This window comes from Tachyglossus aculeatus, chromosome 5 (genome assembly GCF_015852505.1).
Source record: "Tachyglossus aculeatus isolate mTacAcu1 chromosome 5, mTacAcu1.pri, whole genome shotgun sequence".
NCBI classification, from domain to species: domain Eukaryota; kingdom Metazoa; phylum Chordata; class Mammalia; order Monotremata; family Tachyglossidae; genus Tachyglossus; species Tachyglossus aculeatus.
Genome location: NC_052070.1, coordinates 44831640 through 44840565, shown reverse-complemented (window position 1 = coordinate 44840565; position 8926 = coordinate 44831640). Strand labels below are relative to the sequence as shown.

Here is an 8926-nt window from a genome sequence, read left to right as displayed (position 1 = left end):
GAAGGACACCATGGGCCAGAAGCAGTATGGCCTAGTGGACAGAGCACGAGCCAAGGAGTCAGTCAGAAGGACCTGAGTTCTTAGCTCCACCACTTGTCTGCTGGGTGACTTTGGGCAATCACTTCGCTTCTCTGGGCCTCAGTTACCTTAACTGTAAAATGGGGATTAAGACTGCGAGTCCCGCATGGGACAGGGATTCCGTACAATCCAGTTAGCTTGTATCTATCCCAGAGCTTAGAAAAGTGCCTGGCATCGAGTAAGCCAATATCCTTTATGGAAAAAAAAATAAAGAAAAGAAGGCCCATTTCCTGGCCAGGCAGAGACCAAGTCACACAGGCCTCAGCTCTGCCCTAGAAACTGGAGCTCAGGGGTCTGCGACCACAAGCACATCGCAGGACCAGCTTCCCCTGGAGACAAAGGATCCCTCAAATCAAAAGTCTTCTTTCACAACCTTTAGAATCCTGGCAGGGTTGCAATTATTCACACATTTCCAAAAACTCAATACAGTGCACTGCACAAAGTGAGTGCTCAATAAATATCACTGATTGATTGAACCAGTCATGGGTTCTAATCCCGGCTCCATCACTTATCTGCTGTGTGACCTCGGGCAAGTCTCCCTTAATAATAATAATAATAATGATGGCATTTATTAAGCGCTATGTGCAAAGCACTGTTCTAAGCGCTGGGGAGGTTACAAGGTGATCAGGTTGTCCCACGTGGGGCTCACAGTCTTAATCCCCATCTTACAGATGAGGTAACTGAGGCACAGAGAAGTTAAGTGACTTGCCCAAAGTCACACAGCTGACAAGTGGCAGAGTCAGGATTTGAACCCACAACCTCTGACTCCAAAGCCCGGGATCTTTCCACTGAGCCAAGCTCCCTTCACTTCTCTGGATCTGTTACCTCATCTGTAAAATGGGGACTGAGACCGTGAGCCCCATGTGGGTAAAGGACTGTGTCTAACCCGATCTGCTTGTAACCACCCCAGCGCTTAGTACAGTGCTTGGCACACAGTAAGTGCTTACCAAATAGCACAATTATTATTATTATTATCATTATTATTATTATTATTAACTAAGAATTGGATCAGTGGGGAGTCTGACAACTATTACCTCCAAAACTCCTCATTCACTTATCTCAATAATGTTGTCTTCATACACTGACTCTGTTGCTTGTTCTCTGCAATCCACAGTTACCATTTCTATTTGCCTAACCCCTCAAACTGTGAGCCCCGCGGGGGCCAATGACTACATCAAATGTAACAATCTTATCTACCCCAGCTCCTAGCACAGTGCTTGGCACAAAGTGAGCATTGAATACCATAATTAGACTCTAGGCTCATTGTGGGCAGGGAGAATGCTTGCTAATTCTGTTGTACTGTACTTTCCCTAGTGCTTAGGGCAGTGCTCCACACATGGTAAGCACTCAATAAATACAATTGATTGATATTATTGTGCACATGCACTTCTTTACAGGCTGTGCCCTTGCCTACCTACTCGCTTGTCACTCTCCTCACTGTGACCTCGGAGGAAGATGCCCGGGTGGGAGGAGAGAATGAGAAAGGCACTGTGTCACCCACTCCCCTCGCTAATCAATCTCTCTGCTCAGGTTCTCAGATCTGAGGCTCATCTGTTGCTCCTGATGGGAAACTCTATCATGAAGAATATTGTATCCAACCCAGAGCAGGTCCAGAGGAAAACAGCCAAAAATCACTATTAAAGGGGATGAAGAATGGGCCAGGTTAAGGGAATCTGGGTACTGTAGCTTGTACATTCAGGGATGACTTAAAAACAGTCTTCTAAGATTGTGGACCAGGGTCCCACATCCACCGATGACTGAACAAGAGGAAATAAGCTTGAAATAAGGCAAGGACTATTCAAGAAAAGAACAGGCTGCATTTCGTTTGTTTTTTGCATGTCATACACCTGGTAATACATCACAGTGCCAGGTGGTCTTTTTAAGCCCTCAGTACAATGCTCTGCACACAGTAAGTGCTCAATGACACCACTTAGATTAACCTGATGGCCAACTATGTCATGCCTTATCCTCCCCGCCTTCCCATCTCCCTCTTCTCCCACCCCCTCAAGCCAAGTCACAGTCAGAGGTCATGGGTTCTAATCCCAGCTCTGTCACATGTGACCCATGCCTTCTGTGTGACCATGAGCAGCATGTCACTTAACTTCTCTGTGCCTCAGTTACCTCTTCTGTAAAATGGGGATCCAGATTGTGAGCCCCATGAGGGATAAGGACTATGTCCAACCTGATTACCTTGTATCTACTCCAGCGTTTAGAACAGTGATTGGCACACAGTAAGCGCTTAACAAATAACAATTATTAAATAATAATAATTATTATTACTATTAAAGCTCTTAGTACAGTGCTCTGCACACAGTAAGCACTCAATAAATATGACTGAATGAATTATTACTCATTCACAACAGAGGACTTGACTAAATGACCTCTCAGGAGACCCTTCCAGTTTTAATACTGCACCGCACATTTTTATAGTCTCCTCTTAACAGAGGGGCCAAAACCCCACTCCTGCTCACGCTGATAGAAAAAATAAAGCCCAGCACACGTATAAAAATAAGATTACACAATCAGAATAGTTTTAGCGATAGCTTTAGTGGGAAATGCAACGTTTACAGCAGCTTTTCTGAGGCACAGAAGGGCCATAGTGCTGCTTCTTGTAACATGTTTATAGCTAGTCGAACTTCCTGCTGTACTGATAAAGATCCAGGGCTGTTAGGAAGCAGGCTATTTCTGTCTGCCAAGTAAAGTGTGAGAGTGTGTGGGGCTTTATTTTTTCTGATTTCAACTGATTCATTCAGTGTGTAGCAAATAGCTGAACTTAACATAGCAATAAAAGGAATGTGGTAAAGAAAGTCTGCTCCAGCTGAAAGAGTTTTGTTCTTCAAATAATTCCCCTTCGGTGAATGTGACTTGTGAACTCAGCAGGAGAAAAGCAACCCTTATCACAGGCTACTGGGTTCTCATAACCCATTGTTACAGCACCACTGGTATTGAAGAATGATGTTTATGACAGATCTCGGCCACTTAGCATTAAATTTAAAACACAGCCATCCCATAAAAATGCCTTTCATTACTCTCGTGTCTGCATTTATCGCCAAAGAAATGTTGAGTTTTCTTTTTTTATCAGTATGATAAAACATCAGTCACTTCTTCAAGAGATGGGGCTATCACAGCACTGAATCAGTCTACACTTCGTGATTCTAAAGACCCGATGAGCACTGGAATCTCGTAACCCTGTCTGGGATTAAAGGAGGCCTCTTGGGGAATGGTAGCTCGTTGTGGGCAGGGAATGTGTCTGTTGTATTGGTACACTATGCTCTCCCAAGCGCTTAGAATGGTGGTCTGCACAAAGAAAGCGCTCAATAAATACCACTGATTGACTGATTCCTTGCAGACGAATCAGGTCCCATCACGTTCTGGGGGGTTTTTTTAATGGTATTTGTTAAGCACTTACTATGTGATGATGATGATGATGATGATGGCATTTATTAAGCGCTTACTTTGTGCAAAGCACTGTTCTAAGCGCTGGGGAGGTTACAAGGCGATCAGGTTGTCCCCCCGGGGGCTCACAGTCTTAATCCCCATTTTACAGATAGGTCACTGAGGCACAGAGAAGTTAAGTGATTTGCCCAAAGTCACACAGCTGACAGTTGGTGGAGCTGGGATTTGAACCCCTGACCTCTGGCTCCAAAGCCTGGGCTCTTTCCACTTAGCCACACTGCTTCTCAACTGTACAGGCACTGTACTAAATACTGGGGTAGATCCAAGCTAATTGGGTTGGACACAGCCCCTGTCCCAAGTGGGGCTCACAGTCTTCATCCCCATTTTTACAGATGAGGGAACTGAGGCACAGAGAAGTCAGATGACCACAGAGAAGTTAGGTGACTTGCTCAAGGTCACAGCGGACAACTGATGGAGTCGGGATAAGAACATGGGTCCTTCTGACTCCGTGGCCCGTGCTCTTTCCACTAGGCCACACTGCTTCTCATGCTAACTGACATTCAGCCATCTTCCCTGCTTTTGAAGGCTTCCCCTTTACCGGTTCATTTTCTAAGACCAAAACGACAAGGAAAAATGAAGAGTTAATGCCGCTCAGTCCTTGGCACCCGAGTCTTTCTCCTACTGCACAGGTGTGAGAATCAATACTCCCTTTTCATGTCATTATGGAGGAATTCAATTTACCCTTCAATTTAGCTAGCGTTTCCAAATGGCAGTCAATTCTCTCTTGGCATATTTCTTACTTAAGAAAATTTGGTTGCAATCTTTTTGGCCTTTTTTGAGATTCTCTAATTCACTGTGGTTCTACAAGAGACTAATAAAATTGTCTTGGACAAGTCAAAATTCTGGCAGGGACAGAATAACATTCTTACTCAACTCAGCCAACTTTAATCCTAACAGGTGACTTCCACCCAAATCCAGCTCAGAGGCCCACTCGGTTTTCCCGAAACTGTGGCCAATTATGAGATAATGTAAGCCCAACCCATTAATTTCTATTTATAATAATAATAATAGTGTTGGCATTTATTAAGTGCTTACTATGCGCAAAGCACTGTTCTAAGCACTGGGGAGGTTACAAGGTGATCAGGTTGTCCCACAGGGGGCTCACAGTCTTAATCCCCATTTTACAGATGAGGTAACTGAGGCACAGAGAAGTTAAGTGACTCGCCCAAAGTCACACAGCTGACAGTTGGTGGAGCCGGGACTTGAACCCATGAACTCTGACTCCAAAGCCCATGCTCCTTCCACTGAGCCGCACTGCTTCTCTTTGTGACGGAAGAAAACGTACCCCGTTTTCTAGATGCAAAAACCAAGAGCATTGCATCTAGCTCTAATGCAAACACTAAGAAAGGGTAAATGATAATTGCTTCAGATTCTGAAACAAAAAGCATTCATGTTTACAAAGTGCTCTACAATCACTTTCATTATTTATCTCATCAGTTTTAGTTATCGGGCTAAGAGAAGAGGGGGAGTTAAGAGGATGGAGGCTAAAATCACTAATGTAAAAAGAATGGGATTAAATTCAAAATTCAGGTTCAAAGATGGCCAAGGTCCAAACTCAAATAGAATTTATTTTGAAAGGTTTTTCCTTACCACAGATGTTCCACGAACTACTTCCAGTTTTGTCTTTTTTTCTCGGAGTCCCATGGGAATTATTATGGCACTCATTTCTCTAATTCAGATTAACATTTCAAAGTACATGTTGATTTGATGGGATTTAATGCTCTTAGATGCTCTCTTGCTGGAGTCTAGAAATTACAGCAGGTAACCAGAATGTGGACTTCCTGCAATCAGTTCCCAAGCCTGCAGCTTTAGCCCAGGCAAGCCAAAGATTCACGCTAGCAAGACATATTTCAAGGAGATGCTGGGAGGTTAAATTAATAAAAGGCCATAAAGGAGTAAAGCATTGCATTATCCTCCACTACATCCCCTGTGTAATAAAGAACTCTTTAATAAGCAGCAAGTTATTTATATAATGGGCAGTAAAACTCTTGAAATTTACATTAATGCTAAAAGGCTAACAGTCGCAGAACAAGGTTTAGTCCTCCGACTGCCTCCTTCACTCACCTAATAATAATAATGATTGTGGTATTTGTTAAGCACCTACTTCATGACAAGCACCATCATATAAGCCCGGGGGTAGATACAAGATCATCAGGTCCCACATGGGGCTCACAGTCTAAGTAGGAGGGAGAAATGGTACTGAATCCCCATTTTGCAGATGAGAGAACTGAGGCACAGAGAAGTGAAGTTTTCTAGACTGTGAGCCCGTTGTGGGCAGGGATTGTCTGTATTTGTTGCCGAATTGTACTTCCCAAGCACTTAGTACAGTGCTCTGCACACAGCAAGCGCTCAATAAATATGATTGAATGAATGAATGAATGAAGTGACTTCCCCAAGGTCACGGAGCAGGTACATGGTGGAGCCTGGACTAGAACTCGGGTCCTCGGACTCTCAGGCCCGTGATCTTTCCACTAGGCTATGCTGCTTCTTTATTATTAGTAGTGGTAGTAGTAGAAGAGTTATTAAAACGCTTCTCGCACATGATCTTGAGCATGAATCTAGACATTATGCTTTATGAGTTTATAATGGGTGTGTGGAATGGGAGCCATTCTTTTGCTTTTCTACCCTCATGTTGACTGACATCAAACCTTTGCACTAAAAACACCATGGCCAACCTCCCATCCAAAGCAAACTGAGGAAGAGAAAGCATCAGCTGAAACTGATCAAAAAAAATTGGGCTGACTTGCAAACATATGTTATTGAAATGCACACAGAGCTTAGGTTTTTACATGTAAATAATATATTTTTAATGGTATTTGTTAAGCGCTTACTATGTTCCAGGCACTGTACTAAGCACTGGGGTAGTTATAAGATAATCGGACTGGACACAGTCCATGTCCCATATGGGGCTTAGTCTCCCCATTTCACAGATGAGGCAACTGAGGCACAGAGAAGTTAAGTGACATGCCCAAGGTCACACAGACGACAGGTGGTGGAGCTGGTTTAGAACCCAGGTCCTCTGACTCCTAGACCCGTGTTCCTTCCAGTAGGCTATGCTGCTTCCCAATTCAATAACACTTACTTTTTTTCAAAATGCTTTCACATCCACAATCTCATAACATCTCTGTTCTGAGGATTTTGATTTAGCTTCTTAGAAGAATTTCATTTCTTTTAAAAGAACTTCATCCTCAACCATGAGCTAAGTTTATACAATAGAAATCCCTAGCTTTTATCCAAAACAATTGAAAATGAAAAAATAAGGAAATTAATGGCATCTATTAAAGCTATCAAATGCATATTATGATTCTTACATATAATTTGATTATCCCTCTGGAAATCAGATGGCGGGTTCCAACTTGGAATCCACTGCTCTTTGCACACCTGCATTCTGCTAACAAAATTATAACATCTGTATGAACAAAAAGTGTCTATTCTCTTCCCCAGTTATTGAATTTTACCTCAGTATGGAAAACGAGAGCGCAAGAAGGCACACTCTGACCATCACTTGAATACCTTGACTTCACCTAGACCTAGATTTCAGAAGACTTTTGACTGCTTTATCCTGTATTAGATTTATATAGACTCTTTCCTCCAAAGAGCTCAAGGTGCCATACAAATCATTTTTAAACTGGATATAATTTTTTTTTAAAGAGAAAACTGATAGGGAGAGTAGGCAAAAATGAAGAGAATGAGGCAGAGAAAACAGAACCAACACTCTCCCCATCTTCAGGCCCCTAGTAAAATCATATCCCCTTAAACTATATAAGCTCCTTCTGAGCACTACCAATTCTACCGTATTGTACTCTCCCAAGTGCCTAATAAAGGGCTCGGCACACAATACGCTCTCATTAAGAAGCATTCATTCATTCGTATTTTTTGAGCACTTACTGTGTGCAGAGCACTGTACTAAGCGCTTGGAAAGTACAATTCAGCAATAGAGACAATCCCTGCCCACACCAGGCTTACAGTCTAGAAGCAGAGGGGCATAGTAAAAGAGCACAGACCTGACAGTCAGAGAACCTGGGTTCTAATCCCGGCTCCACCTCTTGTCTGCTGTGCAACCTTCGGCAAATCACTTCACTTCCCTGTGCCTCATTTACCTCATCTTCAAAATGGGGCTTAAGACTGTGAACCCTATATGGGACAGGGACAGTGTCCAACCTGATTACCCTGTAGCCACCCCAGCACTTTCCCCTCTCAGGGTTGCACCTGGAGAGTTTCCAGTACTCTACCAGTCTCGGCTATGGGAGGGAGAGTCAAGCAGAGGCATACCCATTCCATTCCTAGCTTGGGCAGTGGCTAGCGAGTGGAAGGCAATCTGCTACAAGTCAAACCTCCCTTGTGCTGGGCAGAAGCATCACGAGAGAGAGTCGAGGGTGGAGACTCAAGTTTACTGCACGGAAGGTGGCAACGGTAAACCACTTCCATATTTTTACCAACGTAACTCCATGGATACACTCCCAGAAGGCTTGCAGATGGAGAGCGGGGCATTCTAGGGGAGATGTGTCTGTGGTGTCGCTATGGGTCGGAAACGACTCGACAGCATACGGCAAGACCCCAGCACCTAAGTACAGTGCCTGGCACATAGTAAGAGCTTAGCAAATATAATAAAAATAAATAACATTGACTGAAGGATCAATCAAGAGTATTTATTGAGCACTTTCTGCTTGCAGAGCACTGTACCAAGTGCTTGAGAGAGTACAATATAAGAGTTGGAACGTTCCCTAACCACAAGGAAGAAGCCTTGCATGCCTCATCTTTAATTCCCCATCCTATCCGGCCTCCCTTCTCTGTCACCTAGGAACTTGAATCCGTCCTCCATAAGTGCTTCGATATTCATTTCACCTCCAACCCCAAAGCACTTATGCCCATATGCTTATATTCTGACAATGTTCCTCTCTGAAATTTATTTTCGTGTCTGCCTCCCCTACTAGGTTGTAAACTCCTCCAGGGCAGGGATCATATCTACCAAACCTACTGTACTGGATTCTCCCAAGCTTTTAATATGGAGCTCTGCATAGAGAAGCGTTTCAATCCATACCACTGATTGATTGAGGAAATAAGGAAGTAGCCGAATGAGAACAAATGGGAGGAAATAAACAATGGTATAGGCAGAAAGATTAGTCTAAGTCTGGTCTGACAGAGGCATAGGCCTCTTACTCATCTGTAGAGCACAAAAAAAATTACAAAACCAAACCTAATGGGTGTGAGGCTTATTCCTAAAGGTAATCGTGGCTTGTGGTCCGGCCTTTCTGGTTTAAAGCAACTATTTTTAAAGAGGGGTGATCCTCAAAATTGATTATTAAAAGGCCAAAAGCAACTTATAATTGTTTCCTTTGAAGCTTTGGGGAAAGATGGAATTCACGTATTACATATGTAATTGTCTTTCAGA

At 43.3% G+C, this 8926-nt stretch overlaps 1 non-coding gene across 1 annotated transcript; it reads left to right on the top strand.

Annotated features, from left to right (window-relative positions):
- The first annotated feature begins 7725 nt into the window (after positions 1 to 7725).
- LOC119929425 lies at positions 7726 to 7863 on the top strand. The gene has a single exon (XR_005451548.1). It is a non-coding gene; the product is annotated as a small nucleolar RNA SNORA7 (small nucleolar RNA).
- Positions 7864 to 8926: the final 1063 nt, after the last annotated feature.